The 20696-nt window shown below is 44.3% G+C and overlaps 1 long non-coding RNA gene across 1 annotated transcript in view; it reads left to right on the forward strand.

Moving 5' to 3' along the window:
- Positions 1-20696, forward strand: part of LOC138265330 (uncharacterized) — a 149763-nt gene that overhangs the window by 23728 nt on the left and 105339 nt on the right. The gene's annotated exons all lie outside the window — the stretch shown is intronic.

Below are 20696 nucleotides of genomic sequence, written 5' to 3' on the forward strand. Positions count from 1 at the left end.
GAAATGCAACATAAGCACAACTAAAATGTCAGAGTGCCAAACATGGGCAAGCATAGAAAGGCAACATAGGCACAGTGCCAAATATACAAAAATGCAGTGTAAGCATAAATGAACAAGCTGATGAGACTAGTGTGGAAGTCAGGAAAAGCAAAGTGACCTCTAAGTGGCCTCAGAACAGCTGCTGAAGCTTGCCCAGGAATGTCAAATTTGATAGCCTCTGCAGCTCTGGGCAGCTTGTTACAGAGAGAAGTGAGATAGTTTAGGTGTGAACTATATCTAAGTATGATATTTATGTAGTGTAAAACATATATATATATATATATGGAATGAGAAACATAGGTACATATCTTTGGATGGCATTACATAGCACTTAGATGAAATGCTTATATTGTCACATAAATACACTGATGAGATAATCATTGTTGAAACATAGACAAAATGATCCATCTGGTATTCAATGCCTACTACTTCCTGTTGCATTATGATAGCTGGTGGTTGTAATACAGACAGCATACATATAATTAAGTTGCTAACAGATATTGTTTGCTCTATGCAGTGCATATTGCTACAGTGCCCCTTAGTCACTCAGTCCCAGGGCACTTTCTGTAAGTGTCAGTAATGTAAAGGCACACAGTGTTCTGTCATCTGCTTCTCCTCCTGGTCTGCAGTCTTATTCAGGGGCGGTTTCATGGACCTGCCCTGCGGTGTCCTCTTCAGTTTATTTTTCTGCAGGCGCAGACCATCACCTTTCAGTTGGTGTCACCATCCCTGTGACACTTGAGGATGAGCCCTCAGCCTGTTTCTTAGGAATGGTCTGGTCTGTCCTCTCCTTGTCTGGTGTATTGCACAGCTCCTCTGGTGACAGATGTTTATCAATTTCTGGTCCCTCTGTCTCAGCCGTTGGTGGTGCAGCTCTGCATCTTGTTCTATGAATCGATTGAGGTCGTCCTTTGACCGCTGTCTGCATCACTAGGAGTACGATGTGATTCCAGTCCACCTAGAAGTAAAATAAACATCTTTTATTTTTCTCACCATGACCATGTCTTTAGTTTTGAAAAGGGTTTGTGCTCTGAGGACCAATGGGGCAAAGCTTTCTTCACCTGGGGACGTTGATGCCTCAAGGCTGCGGGCAACTGTACAGCATAGTCAGAAATGTTGTGCTGCTTGGGACACTGTGAGAAGCAACCGCACCCCCACTGACATAGGCCACCCCATCAGTAACTCATGGGGATCAAAACATTTGTTCAAGATGGTGTCACCCTTATGGCGTGCAACAGTAAAGGCATAACATTAGTCCATTTCAGCTTGTTGCCTCAATTGCCTTTACAGATCTATTTTTCTTATTTTGTAGTTCATCCTCTTCACCTGGCCTCATTTGGGGCGGTATGGGGCATGCACTTTCCTCTCTATTCCCAAGCATTCACACATCTTTGAAGAACTGCAGCCACAAAATCACCCCTTCTATTGCGTTTTATGCTCTGTGGAACCCCAAACCTGTATATGAAGTCTTTTATCAAGCATTGACCAACTGTTGCAGCATCAGTCTTCCTTGTTGGAAACACCGCCATCCATTCTGAAAACTGATCCACCCAAACCAGCAAATATTTGAATCCATTTACTGGAAGCAAAGATGTATCTGCAGGTTAGTAAAGGGACCCTGCAGTACCGGCAAGTTATTATGTGTAGCATGGCTACCAACCTTTAGAATGTTTGGCACAGACAATATTTTGGAAGCAGAATTGTGCAATGAAAGCCGTTATCCCTGGTGTAAACCCACACCTATCTATCACGGTGAACCCACAATCCCTCTTCATTTTGTTCACATCTAGCATCAATCTACACTCTTTCCTCATCTGGTGTTGCAGACGATTGTGCTTCCTTCACATCAGCTAGTAACAATTGTCTCTGAATGAACTGAAATGTACGTATACTTTTGGCCATTGAAGCACCATCTGCATTGGATGTAACATACTCTCTCTTGCGGCTGTCAGCCATGGCATTACCCCTGGCTATCTTAGTATTAGCTCTGGCATGGGCCACACATTTTATTACCGCTATCCTCAGGGGTAGTGGTATTGCTTTTAACAAGTTCTTTTCCTAAAAAGAAATATATTGAAAGGGGCTCCCTGCTGCTGATATGAAACCACAATACTGCCCCAACTGGCAAAGATCATGGACGGCTCCAAAGGCATAACTAGAGTCAGTGTAAATGTTAACAGTTTACCCCTCGGCTAAGATACAGCTCAGCTTGCTGGGCAGACGTGCCAGGTGGCAGAGTTGCACTTTCAACTACCATGTCAACTGTTCCTGCTCTGTAATTAGTGTCTATCAGTCTGCAGGAGGAACCATCAGTGTAGGACTCATATTCCCCCTTTTCTAATGGTGTCTGCTGTAAAACTGGTCTTAGCGTGGTGCAATTCCCTACAGTATCAACATAGTCATGCTTAGGGATCTCGTCATAATAACCTATCGCAGGTAATGCTATTGCCAAATTAACAGGTGGGTGTAGGAAGTTGGCTCTGTATGTGCTATTTCAAAGTAAGGAATAGCATGCACAGAGTCCAAGGGTTCCCCTTAGAGGTAAAATAGTGGTAAAAAGAGATAATACTAATGCTCTATTTTGTGGTAGTGTGGTCGAGCAGTAGGCTTATCAAAGGAGTAGTGTTAAGCATTTGTTGTACATAAACATAGACAATAAATGAGGTACACACACTCAGAGACAAATCCAGCCAATAGGTTTTTATATAGAAAAATATCTTTTCTTAGTTTATTTTAAGAACCACAGGTTCAAATTCTACATGTAATATCTCATTCGAAAGGTATTGCAGGTAAGTACTTTAGGAACTTCAAATCATCAAAATTGCATGTATACTTTTTAAGTTATTCACAAATAGCTGTTTTAAAAGTGGACACAGTGCAATTTTCACAGTTCCTAGGGGAGGTAAGTATTTGTTAGGTTAACCAGGTAAGTAAGACACTTACAGGGCTTAGTTCTTGGTCCAAGGTAGCCCACCGTTGGGGGTTCAGAGCAACCCCAAAGTCACCACACCAGCAGCTCAGGGCCGGTCAGGTGCAGAGTTCAAAGTGGTGCCCAAAACGCATAGGCTAGAATGGAGAGGAGGGGGTGCCCCGGTTCCGGTCTGCTTGCAGGTAAGTACCCGCGTCTTCGGAGGGCAGACCAGGGGGGTTTTGTAGGGCACCGGGGGGGACACAAGCCCACACAGAAATTTCACCCTCAGCGGCGCGGGGGCGGCCGGGTGCAGTGTAGAGACAAGCGTCGGGTTCGCAATGTTAGTCTATGAGAGATCTCGGGATCTCTTCAGCGCTGCAGGCAGGCAAGGGGGGGGTTCCTCGGGGAAACCTCCACTTGGTCAAGGGAGAGGGACTCCTGGGGGTCACTCCTCCAGTGAAAGTCCGGTCCTTCAGGTCCTGGGGGCTGCGGGTGCAGGGTCTCTCCCAGGTGTCGGGACTTGGGACTCAAAGAGTCGCGGTCAGGGGAAGCCTCGGGATTCCCTCTGCAGGCGGCGCTGTGGGGGCTCAGGGGGGACAGGTTTTTGTACTCACACTCTTAGAGTAGTCCTGGGGTCCCTCCTGAGGTGTTGGATCGCTACCAGCCGAGTCGGGGTCGCCGGGTGCAGTGTTGCAAGTCTCACGCCTTTTGCGGGGAGCTTGCAGGGTTCTTTAAAGCTGCTGGAAACAAAGTTGCAGCTTTTCTTGGAGCAGGTCCGCTGTCCTCAGGAGTTTCTTGTCTTTTCGAAGCAGGGGCAGTCCTCAGAGGATGTCGAGGTCGCTGGTCCCTTTGGAAGGCGTCGCTGGAGCAGGATCTTTGGAAGGCAGGAGACAGGCCGGTGAGTTTCTGGAGCCAAGGCAGTTGTCGTCTTCTGGTCTTCCTCTGCAGGGGTTTTCAGCTAGGCAGTCCTTCTTCTTGTAGTTGCAGGAATCTAATTTTCTAGGGTTCAGGGTAGCCCTTAAATACTAAATTTAAGGGCGTGTTTAGGTCTGGGGGGTTAGTAGCCAATGGCTACTAGCCCTGAGGGTGGGTACACCCTCTTTGTGCCTCCTCCCAAGGGGAGGGGGTCACAATCCTAACCCTATTGGGGGAATCCTCCATCTGCAAGATGGAGGATTTCTAAAAGTTAGAGTCACTTCAGCTCAGGACACCTTAGGGGCTGTCCTGACTGGCCAATGACTCCTCCTTGTTGCTTTCTTTGTTCCCTCCAGCCTTGCCGCCAAAAGTGGGGGCCGTGGCCGGAGGGGGCGGGCAACTCCACTAAGCTGGAGTGCCCTGCTGGGCTGTGACAAAGGGGTGAGCCTTTGAGGCTCACCGCCAGGTGTTACAGCTCCTGCCTGGGGGAGGTGTTAGCATCTCCACCCAGTGCAGGCTTTGTTACTGGCCTCAGAGTGACAAAGGCACTCTCCCCATGGGGCCAGCAACATGTCTCTGGTGTGGCAGGCTGCTGGAACTAGTCAGCCTACACAGACAGTCGGTTAAGTTTCAGGGGGCACCTCTAAGGTGCCCTCTGGGGTGTATTTTACAATAAAATGTACACTGGCATCAGTGTGCATTTATTGTGCTGAGAAGTTTGATACCAAACTTCACAGTTTTCAGTGTAGCCATTATGGTGCTGTGGAGTTCGTGTTTGACAAACTCCCAGACCATATACTCTTATGGCTACCCTGCACTTACAATGTCTAAGGTTTGGCTTAGACACTGTAGGGGTGCCATGCTCATGCACTGGTACCCTCACCTATGGTATAGTGCACCCTGCCTTAGGGCTGTAAGGCCTGCTAGAGGGGTGACTGATCTATACATGCATAGGCAGTGAGAGGCTGGCATGGCACCCTGAGGGGAGTGCCATGTCGACTTACTCGTTTTGTTCTCACTAGCACACACAAGCTGGCAAGCAGTGTGTCTGTGCTGAGTGAGGGGTCTCTAGGGTGGCATAAGACATGCTGCAGCCCTTAGAGACCTTCCTTGGCATCAGGGCCCTTGGTACTAGAAGTACCAGTTACAAGGGACTTATCTGAATGCCAGGGTGTGCCAATTGTGGATACAATGGTACATTTTAGGTGAAGGAACACTGGTGCTGGGGCCTGGTTAGCAGGGTCCCAGCACACTTCTCAGTCAAGTCAGCATCAGTATCAGTATCAGGCAAAAAGTGGGGGGTAACTGCAACAGGGAGCCATTTCTTTACAGTGGGCATTTTTTAATTATGATATTACAGTTAGACAACAAGGTGACTTCATAACCTGTGCCTGGCAACCGAAGAATGTGTCACTGCAAATGACAACAACAACTGCATTGAATGTGGCACCTAAACGATGCAAGTATAGTCCAGCATAGTGGGAGCTGTCCTCTCTACCATCACAGCTGCCAACGCCCAGCCACTACTGAAGGCAAAGTCACATGGTAGTATGCCACAGGTCTTTTCCAGCTGTGTCAGCACACCATTTGCAACAGTGCACCATTTGCAATGCCATTTTCCTCTGACACATAGAGATGGAGGGGCCGTTTGTAGTCAGGCAGACTCTATGCTGGCGCAGTACACAATGTCTCTTTCAGTTTCTTGAAATAGTTGCAGGTTCATTAGTCCAATCAATGTTTTTTCGTGCATCTGTTGGCATACGTTGTCTCTAGATGACATCATAGGATTGGTACTCAGGGGTCCAGTGGTAGCATTACTTCATCATCCCCAGGAAGGACATCATTCCTTTCTTGGTGGACAGGGGCTGCATACCCGGAATTAATTTTATTCTGTCAGGTGATATGCGGCATGTACCTTTGGATACCACATAACCCACAGGCAAGTCACCTCTTTTTGGCAGCACTATAATTTTCAACTTCAAACAGCAAATATAAATAGAGAACACTTTTAAATGTGTTCTAGAGCTGAGTTAACGATCCCTGACTAATATCTAAAGTAAACAAAGACAGAAAAGTCAGGATAGGAAGGAATACGTTGGATTTAGTTTAAAGTCCTATTTAGTATCACGTCGGACCCTTGCAGAGTCTAAATACAACAAATGGCCGTATTAGGCTCGAGCCTGCGTTGCATGCGCTCGCGCATGCGTATCGCAGCGAGACTCTTTAGTATTTAGAAAAGGGTTCGGAGCCCTGTCAACCTCACCTCAGTGTTTTTTATTGGTTCGTGGGCTTGCCTAATAAAATCTGCTTGCTTTCATTAGTTGAAGGCAAGCATAGGTCATGCCTTTTCCGGTGGCTAGCCCTCCTGGAGCGCAGCGACCAAGTACAGAAAACATGCGAGGCTCGCTGTTTTCCATCGGGCTCGTGGACTTCTTTTTCTCTAATTTACCAGCGCGATCTCGCTTGGCAGAAGTCGAGAGCTTTACATAGTTAATTTCACTTTTTCGGTTTATGTACTAAATGCACTTTTGCCCGATAGGTGAAAAGTCGGGTTTGGAGTTTACAACGCGATCAGCTCTAACATGAGCAAACGCGAGACCCGTTGCATTGTAAATGCTTGTTTTTCTCTTGGAAAGTTGTCTGCCTCACCCTACTTTGGTGCCCCCCCCCCACCGCTCCTGTTACTAGGAGCGTTTTACACAGCAGACGGCTGGTCCGGGCTTTCCTTCGTGATGCAGTTAACGCGATATCGCCACTAGGTGGTGCCATATACTGTATTTTCCCTTTCAGCAGCTTATGTTTCTGTAATTATGAGCTGCTCCCTGAATCTGACATCAAAGAGGGTCGCTGCTAAATTCTTTGACTTAGAAAAGTTTCTGGCGTGTGTTCCCTCTGCTTGTGTTGTTTGCTCGCTGTATGTAATGTCTTGCAGCCCTTCTGAGATGAACTGTTCTGAGTGCCAGCATCTGGGGACTTGGAAAGCAGACGGCAGCAGTTCCCATGTGGTCCAGACTGGCAATCTATAGCAAGAATTAGCGACGTGACGTTTGCACTTTCTGCCTGATTATGGAATCGATGGAAATGTGTCCCCTTATGATGGATGCATTCTACCGGCCCTGCACACTGCCATGGGACCAGTGAGGCGAGACGGCTCCCAGGCCAAGCATGCCACGTTTGTGCATGGGGCAATGTGGGGGCCACTTTACAACGAGGAAAAAACACTCTTCTCGGATCCGGGGACTGATTACTTTACAGAAAGAAAACATTTTACTGGACTCCTCAAAAGCTGTAACTGCTGCCATTCTGGACAGAGGCACATTCCCCGGGGACTTCTCGGCGCTTGTAAGTGCATCTTGGTGAAAGGTGTGTGTAGCGGGCTGGCGTTCCTTTACTGTAAGTGATGTTTCTGATTTTCCTTGTATCTTCCTGCCATCTAGTGGCAAAAAACAGAACTACGCGCAGCGTGGTTCGAATTAGGTGGTAGTAGGGAATCTGCTTTATTCCTTTAACCAATTTAGGGCCAGATGTAGCAAAGGGTTTGCGCCTCGCAAACAGCGAAAAACGCCGTTTGCGAGGCGCAAAAGCCTCTTTGCTATGCAGAAATGCATTTTGCGAGTCGGATCCGACTCGCAAAATGCATTTCCGACTTGCAAATAGGAAGGGGTGTTCCCTTCCTATTTGCGACTCGCAATGCAATTCAATTCCATAGCGGTCGCAAATGGAATCGCAGTTACCATCCACTTGAAGTGGATGGTAACCCAGTCGCAAACGGGAAGGGGTCCCCATGGGACCCCTTCCCCTTTGTGACTGGAAAAAAAAAAATGTTTTCAGAGCAGGCAGTGGTCCAATGGACCCACTACCTGCCCTGAAAAAATCCAAAACTAAAGGTTTCGGTTTATTTTTCACAGTGCAGCTCGTTTTCCTTCAAGGAAAACGGGCTGCACTTTGAAAAAAAAAAACTGCTTTATTAACAAGCAGTCACGGACATGGTGGTCTGCTGTCTCCAGCAGGCCACCATCCCCGTGAGTGCCCATACTCACAATGGGGTCGCAAACTGCGACCCACCTCATTAATATTAATGAGGTGGATCTTTGCGACCCCATTGCGAGTTGCAGAAGGTGTCTGAGACACCTTTCTGCATACCAAATTGCGACTTGCTATTTGCGAGTCGCAGGGACTCGTCAATTGCAAGTCGCAATTTGGTTTTTTGCTACATCTGGCCCTTGGTTACCTTTGCCAAAAGCCTTCAGCTGAGCAGGAACATGAGTCGCAATATGCTTTGTAACTTTCGATGCCTTTGAGTTGGAAACAAAAGATTTTTTTTTTTTAATCAGCAGATCTTGCGCATAGGAAGAAACGCAGTAAATCCATAATCATGCGAACATCGCCACGGCCGCTGAATCGTATATTTCCAGTATCCCTGATTATAGTAATTTAAATCAAACGCCATAGATTTTGTACAGCTGTCATTCTTAATTTGTGTATTTAAAAGTGCTTTCATAAGTGATAGTGAAGAACACGCATTGGCAAAGCCAATAGGTCTCGCCCTATGCAAGAGCTATTATCTTTGCCAATGTGTTTTAGCCATATTGTACACCAGCGTTGGTGCTGGTCAGCATGGCTAAAAGTTAGTGGCATAGGGGAGAGTGGCGTGGAGTGTCATAGAGTGGAATGGCGACGAGTGGAGTAGAGTGTTGTGTATTGGAGTGACATATAGTAGTGGCATACACTGGAGTGGCATAGAGAAGAGTGGACTGATGTAGAGTGCATTGGCATAGAGTGTTGTAGAGCATTGTGGTGTAGAGTGCAGTGGCAGTGAGTGCAGTGGTATTGAATTCAATGGCATACAATGCAGCGCCAAAGAATGGAGTGTTGCAGAGTATTGCAGACTAGAGTGGTACGGAGTAGAGCGGCGCAGAGAAGAGTGTCACAGATTGGAGTAGAGTGGCGTAGAGTGTGGTGACATAGTGTGCAGTGGCGTAGCGTGGAGTGGCATAGAGTGGTGCAGCGTGGAGTGGTGTAGAGTTGAGTGATGCAGAGGGCAGTGGCGCAGAGAAGAAATGAGTGGCATTGAGTGCAGCGTAGAGTCGAGTGGCATAGGGTGCAGTGGTTTAGAGTGGTGTAGAGTAGAGTGGCAAAGAGTGGTGCAGAATAGATTATAGTGCCATAGAGTGGAGTGGCATAGAGTGGAGTAGCATAGAGTGGAATAGCATAGAGTGGAATAGTGCAGAGTAGAGTGACGTAGAGATCAGTGGCAGAAAGTGCTGTTTTGCAGGGTAGAGAGTCAGAGTCCAGTAGAGAAGAGTGGTGCAGAGTGGCGTAGAGAGCAGTGGCGTAGAGTACAGTGATGTGGAGTAGAATGCAGTGACAGAGAGTGCAGTGGTTTAGAGTAGAGTGGCATAAAGTGCAATGGCAGAGAGTGGAGTGGTACAGAGTGGAGTAGAGTGACATAGAGTGCAGTGGCCTAGAGTAGATTGTTTCAGAGTAGAATAAAGTTGAGTAGAGTCGAGTGGTGTGGGGTAGAGTGCAGTTGCGTAGAGTGGCATGGAGTGTAATGGCATAAAGTGGTATAGAATGCAGTGGCATAGAGTGCAGTGGTGTAGAGTAGATAAGAGTGTTGTAGAGTGTATTGGCATAGAGTGTAGTGTTGCAGAGTATTGTAGAGTACAACAGCATTGAGTGCAGTGTTCCAGAGTGATGTAGAGTGCAGTGGTGTAGCGTGGAGTTGTGCAGAGTAGATTGGTGTGACATAGATTGGGGTGCTGTAGTGTGCAGTGGTGAAAAGTGCAGTGTTGTAGAGTACAGTGCCAAAGAGTGCATTGGCATAGAGTAGAGTGGCACAGGGTAGAGTAGAGAGGCATAGTCTGAAGTTGCGTAGAGTAGAGTGGTGCAGAGTAGAGTGGTGCAGAGTAGAGTGGCAAAAAGTGCAGTGGCATAGAGTAGAGTGGTACAGTGTAGAGTAGAGAGGTGTAACGTGAAGTGGCGTAGAGTGGAGTGGGGAAGAATGCAGTGGCGTAGAGTGATGTAAAGTGAGTGGTTTAGAGTAGAGTGCAGTGGTGTAGAGTGGTGCAGAATATAGTGTAGTGACGTAGAGTGGAGTATTCATGGTGTGGTAGCAAACTGCCATTACAGACAACACCTTTTCAAGTGAAATGACCATCATACCGACATACAGTTTAACTAATACAAAACAGTGCACAGATTAAAAAACTGGCATATTCCTAATTGGTATATTTTACTCACCTATACGTACTTAGTAAATGGTACAAAATGTACACAGGGTCTGTAAGTTAAATGTCTCTAGGGCACTGCAGCACCTGTTGTGCCATACACTAGAATAACAGTGTAAAACATGGCTTCAGGCCTACTGTTGTAGCCTGACTGTGGTGATTTAAACACAGCAGTTCGACCCGTGAAGATAAACCATTTTTGACAAGTGTAAACCTCTTTTTTTACAGATTACGGAGAAGTAACTTTTAGAAAGTTACATTTTGTCGGCATGAAGTTCTTGAAGGCTAAATTTGCATTTGCTCTCCCACTTCTTCCAGTCAGTAAATATCATTTGAATGGGGGGGAAAAAATGTGCAGAGTGTCTCCCGGGGGGAAACAATAGGCTGACTTGAATGGACAGAGGTGACTCCTCTGAACATGACAGAACACGCATGGGGCAGTGAGCATCCTTTTTGACTTTGTCAAATGCCGGCCTGAATGTCAAATCCTTCCACTGTCTGGTTGCTGGAAAACCCTACTTTTGTTCTACCAGACCTCTGTCTCTGGTTATATTATGAGTGACAATGACTGTCCCAAAATTGATTTTAGTGTTAGATGTGGCAGGACACTAGAATTACCATAGTACACTCCCCACACACATTCATACACAGTGCTCTGAGCCCAAGCCGGAGTCTTTGCCCGAAAACCTTTACCTCATTGATAAGGGCATGCTCAGGAATCATTACGTCACTCTAACTTGTGCCAAGCATATATGTGGCATCTCTAGACACACTCTACTGAACCTGATTAAAATCAGAAGAGAACTGATCATGCTGTCTGTGGCCTGGGAAGAGCCACACTGAACCTGCTCTTTCTTGTATCAGGCACAGGAAAGTTGATTTCCAAGGGTCATAAGGCTGACCTCCTGGTTACGCTACAGGGTTACCACAAGCTACAAGTGGCCTTTCCTGCAACTGTCTGGGTGATCAGTATCAACTTGTTCAAGACTGTTAGCCTCTGCCTGACACGCTGTAAGTCTCCAACTGCCTCCCACGATGTCCTGGGGTGCTTTAAAGTGTACTCCTGCAATGGAATGCAACTTGTAGGACTAAAGTCAGATAGTAAATTCTTTGACCAGGACAAACCAGGTTTGTGTATCAAACTGGTGTTCCATCGTGGTGAGCATCAAATTTTGCCTAGGTCCCAGTCTTCCACGACTTTTGCCTATCATTGTCGCTTTGTGCTTCTTGGCATTATTCCTACTTAAAACTTTAAAAAAATCAAATCTCTGGTTCCCCTATGTGTTTTTTGGCATTTTGTTAAATTAAAATATGCTGTATTTTTCTACTTTGGTTGCATTTTTATTTTTATTGCTTTGCATTTGATCTTACTTACTGCTTTGGTACTGCGTAAATACTTTATCCAGTGCCCAAAGTTGAGCCTGTCTGCTCTGTCCCATAGCTACCAGGGGTTGAGCGCATGTAAAGTTTGTGACTTTAGTGTTCACCCTGTGATTATTCCTTGAGGTGGGTAGTCACCTCCCCCAAATAATAATAATGAGATTTCTTACAACCTGCAGTGAGGGTGATGATGGGACCTTATATTTTAAGGAATAAAATACCTTCTGACATACAAAAAGATATTACAAGTCACCGAAGGATAACATGACATTAAAAATGAACTTGACCTTCAGCCTCATTCCTCTATATGCTCACCCTACTACTTGTGACTTACAATATCTTTATAATGTACTGCGGGAGATACTTTATTTCATATATTGTTTGTAACAGCAGCTGCAGGGCTGTTGACTGTAGGCAGCATGACTGTCTGTAGGTTTTGCACCTTTCTCCACAATCTGATTTTGAGCGGTTGTATTCTGCAGTTATTTTTGTTTAGTATTTGAGGGCATGTAGAAACACACTAGAAATATTTAATTATTCCCTATCCAAGAATTGTCCACATTTAGAGTGTGCAATAGTGAGTTGCACTAAATTAGGTTTGTATGTTTTATTACTGTTTGCTACCAGTGTTGAAATTGTAGCACAGTCTGGGGCCTAAGGGTTTTCCTAGGAGCTGCTCGCCAGTGCTGCTGAATGCCAGAACTGCTGAATACTAAGGTTGCCTTGGTTTGATTCCACCTCACGACTCTTTTTTCCACCACCCTACACCTCATATCTCCTTATCTCCCTCTTGCAGGTGCTTTTTCAACCAAGCGTTCTACCTTTTCACTTTTTATAAGTCTCTCTTTCTCACTTTTTCTACTTTTCTCTAGTTCTGGACCAAAGTCGGATGATAAAAAAAATGAGCCCCAAACCAGAGGGACCACATAAGCACTATTTACGACACTGGTATTGGGGTGCACTGCAACCCCATTCTCATTCTACTGGATTTATAAAATATTCCGGCTCCGGCATCAAGATTTGAACACTCTGCACCACTGCAAAGGCATGCTTGGACAATAAACCCCTGTTGCTTTTCTGACGGTAGCTCTAAGTTAACATTAGGTCTGTTTTTTCCAGTTCTTTTTTTTGTATAACTTATTTTATTGGGTTTCCAGGTCTCAATCATCAGCATAACACGCATTAAACTTTACCAGGTGTGACTATGCAAGGGTGGTCAAGGCATAGTACAACAATCTCTGCATAGAGCTGTAGGCTCCGCCTTGATAAGAGCGACCACAAGCTCCTCCCATCAATTACTTCCATTCATGGCATCAGTGGCCTGGTCCAGGTTAACACCTAGGGCCTCATTTAGAGTATGGTGGAGGGGGTTACTTCACCACAAACATGACAGACATCCCATCTGCTGTATTACAAGTCCCATAGGCTATAATGGAATTGTAATATGGCGGACGGGATATCCATCATAATCTTATACCATTAAAAACAGGGTCAATCAACAAATTAAACTAATTCAAGCGTTGCAGAGTGACCGTCGGGGAGGGGCTGGGGCGGAACATATAGAAAATCTTTTCTGAGGAGGTAATTGAAGTGCATCGTCAATATCACAGTATGTAAATATCAAATGGTGCTCCATTTTCTAGACTTTTCTGTAATTGCTACCCAGATAGAGGAAATGAAAGGTGAGGGTGCGGGGTAGAAGAATGTAGGGGAGATACGAACTCTCTATATATTGAAGAGTAATGGCACACATGAATTATTTGATATCAAACGAAAGTCTTTAGAACACCATCTATCTACCATTTAAATATTTAATACAGCACACAAATAAAGTTAGAACATTGTAAGTTCCTTAAATCCATCTTAAATTCAATTTCTAAGCTAATATCCAACTCGATTGTTCAAATTCACAATAATATATTGGTCCAATTGTCCATTCACATAACCACCATCTCCAAATTTGTTTGTGCGTCGTCCAATTCACAATATTATAATTAGTCCAATTGTCCCATTCGGATAACCAAAAACTCCAAACCTGCTTGTACGTTGTCAACACGTATTTCATCCAGGGGAGTACCCCTAGGATTTCCTCAGGACATTCTTGTTATAATTCCTACTCTCCTAGTACTGTCAAAGTATCTCTCGCATTCCGTTCTATAGTTCACTCGATCAAATCAAAATTCATCTCTCCACATATACGTCCCGTAACATTGTGTCTGCATCCCGATTCCAAAAGTGCGAGTACGCTTCCCGAACATGTAAAAACTCTCTGTGTGTGTCGATTCACCCTCTCTTCAGCCCCTGTATGCGGGGGAGGAATATGGTGGAGCAGCCTTGATTTCCACACCACGATCATAGTGTAGTTATAATTGCCCCCCTCACCCTCTCCCCTCAGCCCCCACAAGCTCTATAGCAGTTTTGCCCTGGTTACGCTTTTTTAAATATTAAATGTATTGCCTTAACACAACATAAACACATAAACACGCAAATAACATTTTTAGAGAAAATTGACCGCAAATGTAGGTCTGCATCTTAAAATGGCTACCATAGTTTGTCATCTTGCATTGTGAGTCATGAACATTTTATTTCTAAGTGAAGCTGGACTTATAATTATCAACTGCAATGCTCTTTTGCCCTCTTTTCCATGAGAAGAAATGTTTTCTTTTCTTTGTGATATTCATGGAATGTTTTATTGAGTAGCTCATTCAGGTTGAAGGATGCTCATTTTGAGGAGTCATGAGAACCCAAGGAGTATATTCATCCGATTGGACAAGCTCATGAGAGCTGCATGTAGTTGTGTAGAATGTTAAAATTATGGGCTTTAATATAGTACAGAGTTGTATTCAGTACCAGATGCAGACTTAAGATAGAGCAGAGCAGGAGACTTGTGCTCTCCCAGGTGATAGGACTAACTTTCTTTTGCCTTCCCCTTTGAGGCGATTCTCTGCTGCTTTGTCCCCAAATGCGATTTTGATTCAGTTTTGAATTGCACAATAATCAAAGCTTGCACATTTTGCTCCTTACATGATACTAATCTGATTTTGCCTTCTGTAAATCCTCAAGCTTTAATAAGCCCTGTGGTTTGAAAACTTTTGTCGAGCCTAATGTGCTTCACATTTATTGATTGTATTGTTTTGTGGACCAAGCTCAGTTGTGAGATTCATTAATCTCACAACTGCCTGTCCACGTTAATAGTGATTTCATTGTGTCTGTTTTTTTTGTGGGAAGGTGTGTTAATATTTCTTACTCTGTTAGGAGTATGTCACTCTCTCCGTTCATTTGATGGAAAGTGTTGGCATGCCTCACTTTATCTGGCACTTGGTAGGCTGTTTTCCCCTCATAATTAGGTTTCAGTATAAAAACAGTACCATGTGGTATTTATAAAGCCTAGAGGCTGCATGAAGTGCTATACAAAAGGCTATACAAAAAGCAGGCATTGATATTACGGTTTCTGCAATGGAGGTTCCCCTCTGTGATGACATTTGACTCCCTCGGGGTTTCCTGTTAGTCTAAATGGTTCAAATCAATTAAACTAAGACTACAAGACCCATAATGCATGCATTTGCTAATTGACGCCTGGGACTGGAAACTAGTTGATGACTTGACTCAACTAGTGGTTTGTTGTTTGATCTTTTGTTACCCACCCTCTCCCTATAGTGCTATTTGTAACATAAACTGGGTCTCAAGGCTCTGCAGCGGGGGATTCTGTTTCCCATCAGTCAGCTATGGAGCTGTCACAGAGTCATTTCAGTTTTGCTTTTGTCTCTCCCATTCGTGCTCCATGGCAGTCATGGCAGTTTGAAGGGTGAACTCGATCGAGGTATTGGGAGTGCTGCATCATTTCACAAGTAAAACACAGAAATCCTCAATGCGATCTCAGCACGACAGCCTATACCACAATATGCACTGCATGTGGGGCATTTCTTTTACAAAACATGTTTGCACATAATTCACACTGTGATGGTCCTAGGACAATGAGATTACCATCAAAGCAGGACATGCTCTTTCTGTCTAGGTCGTCCCTGGGTCCCACACTAGGTTGGTGGAGACCCCTAGATAATAACCTCTCCCATCACTCAGTGTATTTAATCTCTTGTGGCTGGAACTTTTGTTTTGCAGCTTGGAGTAGTTTGTGTTTTAAGGGCCTTGTTTGAAATAGTATTCCAGTAGGCCTACTAGTCCTGAAAATATGTAATGCACAACACCCTCTAGGGGCTGAATATATGGTTACACTACATTAATTTCTGCCATTCTATTTTCATGGATTTTGGGGGCCCTGGGCCAAATCTATTTGGTGGGGGCTGTTTGTAACAGATTTGAATATATGATTCAATTCTAGCTCTTGCTCAACCTTTTTGGCCAAGTCTTTGACAATGCACAAGCACACCTGTCCAAATTCTTAATGTTTACATCTAATGTTCAAGGAACCTGGCCAAATTAGGGACAGTGATGTGTGTTTTAATTAATACTAGTAACACAGCATCAGCTCACTAATATTACTGCAAATAAACTCAGTGACACCCTCATATTTCTCTTATGTGGGGTTCCTCTTTTGATCTTTTTTATGGATGCTGCATAAAACAAACACATTTCTCTGAAAATGTCAGTACCTCCCTCACACATAACCCACATTAAAAATAAATTACAAGAAAACTGTACTAAAAACAATCTGAAATGTTTGAGGTCATCAGGACAAGCCTAAATGGAAATGCTTCAGTTATATTCAGGACCACTGGAATTATGTGGCAGAGAGGACTAAATGATGTGTCATGGTTGGCCAGTTTATGGGGCAAGAAGAGTCCATTTGTGCATTTACAGCACCAATAGTCCTAACTCAAGCAAATGTGAGATCTATTGCATTGCAAATGCTTGTATTTTTTCATTACAAAAAGAATCCCACATTGGGATTTTCTTTACAAAAAAATTTATTATTGCTTCCCTTCTCCCATGGAGGAGCATTATAATGTCTTTTCTGCCTCACCACCAGGTTTCACCTAGCGGTAACAAACAGTACAAAATGGCTACATTTTTTTGGTGACTCCCCAGGGCCGTCTGCGAATGTTAGACATGGTGGAGACAGATAGTTTCTGCCGGGGCCAAGCTGAAGGTCTGCCCACAATTAAATCGGGTAGAAGAGCCTTATGTTTGCAGTATCGGTCTCTGTTGTGATGGATACATACCACCAACATATAGATCATGACTTAACTCTATCATCCTAGAAGAGGTGGTGCCTTTTCTGCAAAATAGTGTTGTATACCCAGAGATAGGCTGGGTCTTCCAAGGAGTTAACTTTTAGTTTTTAGTTGATTAGCTGCCTGCAACTAGCCCCATTTTAAGGACATAGGTAAAGAGTTATTATCTGACAATGCTGTGGTTAGGTACATCCTCATGTGTCTGCAGAGAGCACACAAACCTCCAATCTTGTGTGCAAATCTTGCAGACCTGAATAGTCTATCCTCAGGATGATATATGTTTCAGCCTCAGTTGGTGAGGTGAATCATGTAATGGAGAGTGAGCTTTTTTCTAGGGTTATGTTAGTCACACAGTGGGAATCGCTCCTTTTTCGTCAATACTTGCAGTAGGGAGTTGAAAGTTTGGATTCTGGGTAAACAGGAGTTTCTCTCACATTGTCCTTTTATGCCCAGTGAGTGCAGATGTTCTGAGCAATGAATAGTCCCCTCTGGAGAGTGTATACATGGTTCCTCACAACACAAAAAATGTGGTCTAAGGGGCGCGCCTGACCAGACCAAATGCGTACCACTCCCTAAAATGTCACCATCACCCATGGGTTGGATGTGTGCTTCTCTACAATAGATAATGTTTTAACAGAGAGGTGAACTAGCTGTGGCTAAATGATTAAGTAGACAACTGAAAGGGAAGACAACATCTGAAGTGGTACACGCCTGAGAAACACCACAAGACATTAAGAGAAAGCATGTGTAGAACAAACAGAATATAGGGGGTTATTACAACTTGGAGGAGGTGTTAAGTGACGGATATACCACCAGCCATATTACGTCCATTATATTCTATGGAACTCATAATACGGCAGGTATTACCAGTCACTTTTGGGACGGATTAACACCTCCTCCAAAGTTGTAATAACCCCCATAGTCTCTCCACTTGTGGGGAGGCAGGCTTCAGAACACAGTGCCCACCATGGGGACACAAATACTGAGGTGCCTCCCCAGGAGGGTGGCCTCTTTACGGTGTTCTAGCACAGTGGAGATCACAGTTGTTTGGATGCGGGAGATGTTGCAGAAGGAAGTCCAGCCTTACGGCCTTGAAGGAGTACCCTGAAGAATGTTAAAGCCCCTTATCTTTATTATGTCACTCCTTGCCAGAGAGGATTCTGGGAGTGGACACACAACCTATAGCTGGAAAGAATCCTGATTAGGAAGGTGAAAGGACACAATGAATGCAAATTTGGACGTTCTAAATATAATTGCAACAATCACATTTCTACAAATGGAGGCTGTGCGGGGAGCAACTCACCTTTAGATTAAGCATGGAGAATGCATATATGCGCCGGGCCGGTGCCATAATGGCAGCCTTGGACCCGGAAGGGACCGGTCAGACCGGTTTTTGGCAAATGTCGCCCCTACGCAACGCCGACACTCCACCCCCTCGCAATAAAAAAAGAGTTGGGGGGAGAGGGCGCTAAAAAACAAAGGAAGACCAATGGGGGGGGTTTGAATAATTCAAACCCCCCCAATGTGGAAACCGGTATTCGCATGCAATGTGTAGGGGCGACATTTAAGGGAGTGCGCAGTCCCATAGCCAGCAAACGGACAGAGGACAAACCAGGACTGCGCGCCAAGCCAGAAAGGAGAAAATCCACCTTCCCACCCGGACAACAGCCATTCTGTTGCATGCCAGACAGACAGAAGGGACAGGCGGAATTTAAGGGATGTTTTACCAAAATTATCGCAAGGCACACTTAGTAAGGCAGTGTGCAGATGGAAGGCCACTCACCTGGGGATTCCTTACGGCAGGGTGAGTAGAGGCCAGCTAAGGGGAGTAACCAGAACATGGCGCTCGCAGCCCAGACCCGCCAGGACGGATGGCAGGGCACAGACATACGCCAGGTAGCGAGTTGGGCCTAATCCAAAAAGTTGAAGCTACCCCCCTCGGAGAAAGATGGTAAAACGAAGGCCATGGACTAAGCCCCCCTCCAAAAAAATTTGAAATTGCCTACAGACAAAAATGGGTCAAAGAGGCAGGACAAACAGAGGCCAGGACTCAAAGGCTGATCAGTCACTGCATTTATTAATTTTGTAATTTTGATAGAAAAATTGATGTTCTTGAATTATGAAACAGACAAATAGGTTTTGTTAGTGTGTCAATGTAATTACTTGTTTATTGGCAGTGAAATTAAGGCCTTGCCATAGTAACTGAATGTGAAGACTAACTGGCAATTACACAGGTGTCTATAACAATAAAAGTGGCCAAGATTTATCCATGACCAAGTGTGGACAGACTTGTTTTTTAAATGATTTTGAAATTATAAATAACTGGAGTGAGACAAGTGCGGATGTTATGACCTGTACAGCTGCCTCTTACCTGAAATATGGCCCCATTCCTAGGGAAGGGCCACGGCAAATGCCACTGTCCTAGGCTGCCAACAAACATGCGAGCTTGGCAGTTGATTGAATCTAACCAAGGGTTTTGTGCCTTGATCGAAAGTTAATTAGAAATTTGGCATTAGGGCCTTATTTAGAGTTTGGCGGATGGGATACTCTGTACTCCAGTCACATGGTGGATGTCCGGACCCCATTAATAAAATATAGCTTCCGATACCTGTAATAATGAGGACGATGGATGGGATGGATACTCGTTGACAGATGTCCCGACTTTCGTATTACAAAAACATTATAGCTCCTGTCGCCTGTAATACGATGATGGGATATCCACAATGTTTTGATTGAGTTCTCTGCCCACTTAACTCCAAAAAAGCCCTTTACAAAACTGCTAATCACCCAGTCCCAGGCTTGTATTCCTTTTTGTGGAAACTCGTTGTGTCAGTGGAGGGGTCTGGAAGTCCCACAAAGTGCTTTAAAAGACTGAGAATGCCACATTATCAGTAAGTTTAATGGGAGGAACGTAAACCCACCCAATTACAGTTTCTATGTAATGAGAAAGAACATGTGACAGGGTATGTTTTGTAGGCTCTTTCGCTTTTACCTGTAAACAAATGTCTAATGGGCTCAAATGTTCTAGAAGGAACAGCCGGCAACTACTTGCTACATATAGGGTTAGCATTAATTTTGAATTGCGTGACTGCATCATAGCAGACGTCTTGAAATCAATTTGCACTCCCCTCATAATAACATTAATGGAATAATGCACAGCATGTGAATCCAGAAAAGATTTGTGCTGCTAAATCACATTAACAGACAGGCCCCTCCTCAGGTTAAAATTCACACACCAGAAATTGTTTATTGAAGTTGTTGATCAGTACACTTTTATGTTCAATGTTATACTCTCAGGAGAGATTTTTAAGGCGTTTGTTAAATGCCTTCACTCTTCTACCAACAGTGTTTCATCCTCAGGCAATCCAATGATAGCAACATCAACAATTCTATATGAATACAGGTGGGGCCATTTTATAGAACTAATAAATTTCAAGCAATGTATAATGCCACCACTTTGATAATTTTTAAAGTCTGAAAAACAAAGAAACAATCTAGTTGTATATATAATAAAAACTGTAAAGAATACACAACTGCAGAAAGTATTAGTTCTGAACAGAAGGCCAAGGCCCCGGCTTTTCAGGTCAGTTAAAGTAAATAGAGCACCTGAAGAACGCATGTGCTATTGATTTGTTCCCACAAGGCTAATGGATCTCCCAATTGAACCTGAAGCAAGGTTTACATACTGCAAAGACCATCTTTCTTAAACATTACTGTTCCAACATTCAAATGATAAAACATCATAATGAACAAGAGAGGTATAACCTTCCACTGGGACCCCACAGGTATAAAGGGCCTAAACATTGCATCTAAAATGATGGCTTTCGGGATTCTCCCATTGAACTCAAAGCATAATCGCTCTAATATTCAACCATTCACCACCTCTGATCTTCCAGTTTATTAAGAAGCATTTTCATTTTATATTCTGTCTTCCTCTCATACAAACACATAGGGGGTTATTCTAACTTTGGAGGAGGTGTTAATCCGTCCCAAAAGTGACGGTAAAGTGACGGATTTACCACCAGCCGT

Source organism: Pleurodeles waltl, chromosome 11 (genome assembly GCF_031143425.1).
Source record: "Pleurodeles waltl isolate 20211129_DDA chromosome 11, aPleWal1.hap1.20221129, whole genome shotgun sequence".
NCBI classification, from domain to species: domain Eukaryota; kingdom Metazoa; phylum Chordata; class Amphibia; order Caudata; family Salamandridae; genus Pleurodeles; species Pleurodeles waltl.